This window comes from Rhineura floridana, chromosome 7, assembly GCF_030035675.1.
Source record: "Rhineura floridana isolate rRhiFlo1 chromosome 7, rRhiFlo1.hap2, whole genome shotgun sequence".
Classification (NCBI taxonomy): Eukaryota; Metazoa; Chordata; class Lepidosauria; order Squamata; family Rhineuridae; genus Rhineura; species Rhineura floridana.
The window spans coordinates 97676594-97678245 of NC_084486.1; positions in this window are offsets into that span (position 1 = coordinate 97676594).

The following is a 1652-nucleotide window of genomic DNA, read 5'->3' on the forward strand; positions in this document are numbered from 1 at the left end:
AACACACATTTTTAAAGCAAACCCACCAATCATTATTTCTCCATCTGATTTTCTCTCCCTACTCTAAAATCTCTTTCTGTCGTTATAACTCCCCTTTTTCTCTTCCCAGGCAGCGACCTTCTTACCCGTCTGCACCTTGCTCTCCAGCAGAGAAAAGCTCCCTGATCAGCTAAAAATAATAATAAAGCTCTCAGGCTTACAATCTAAAAGACATAGCACAAAAAGAAAAGCGATTGGGAGGGATGAGGGGTGAAAGCAAACTAAGGCACTAGTTCTGTTGCAAAGTTCATATAAGTGTTTCTTCTGGCAGGGAGGATGGGAAAGAAGCTATCTGCAGTGGCATCTTCTTTGGCCAATGGATGGGCAAGGTTATAATCAAAAATAGTCACGGTTTGTTTAAATCTAGCATGTGGAGGGGGGAGGCATGCCTTTCACTGAGTTTTAAAAAGCCTTGTGGCACCTTAAAGTAGGAGCAGCCCACATGATGCCCTCCATGTGTTGTTGAACTCCAACTACCATCACCCCCCAGCCAGCATGGCCAATGGTCAAGGATTATGGGAGTTGTAGTCCGGCAACATCTAGAGAGCACCACATTGGCTTCTCCTGCCTTAAAGATTACAAAGTTATTATGGCACAAAATTGTGTTGTTTTTGTTGCAACAGGCTAACATAGCTATCCCTCTAGAAATTATTTCACTGCGTAGATGCAGAACTCTATGGCAAAGTAATAAGCAGTCTTAAAAATTAACTCATTTATTGTGATGTAAGCTCAGTAGGGTTGCCAGATCCATGGCCTGAGACTGATCCTGTATCTTTAGGAGAAGAGAAAGTCAGCCAAGTGGCAACCAAAAGGTCTTCTGTATCTTTAAAAGTTGTGCAGGGAGAAAGGAGAATTTTACCTTGTGGTTTTTCCCATTCCACAGTTGCAAGAACACCTGCACTTGGCTGAGTTTCTCTTCTCCTAAAGATACAGGCTCAGGCTCAGGCCATGGACCTGGCAACCCTAAAGCTCAGGTCCAGCTCCAGGTTTCAGAGGGTTCTAGTGTCCCCCCCACCCATCAATGCTGCCCTTAGGCCTACCTGGCAGTGGCAGGCACTGACACTCTGACCTGTGTCTAGCCACCATTTTAATTCCCTACAATACCCTGCTACATCAGGGGCATTGTGGAAGATTAATATGGCAGCTAGACCCAGCTTTCTAACACTACTCAGAGTGCTGGGGTGATTTTTTTTAACATGGACGGTGGGCAGGTGCAAGCAGTGGACTCTACCAGGGTTCTGGGCCGGTGGCAGCTACCCAAGATGCCAGGCTTTGATGGCAACCCTGCATAAGCATTCATGAACTAAATTCCACTTCATCTGATGCAGGATAAAATGGTGCGAGGAAATATAAATTCGTAGCAAAGCAGTAGCACACAAGGCTAATACATTGAGAAGTCCTAGGTGCCAGAATCAAACGTTAAGACATCCTGATGTGCTTGCCATGCGTATGCATACATGAAACAGCTGGATGTACTAGGCATATGGTAAATGCCAAGTGGCAGTTTCCATGTTCTGGGATTATAGTATATGTGTGCTCTGACTGTCTGAAATGAATGAGAGCAAAGCAGACCTGGGGAGGTGACAATATTAATATTTGCCCACATTCCAAAG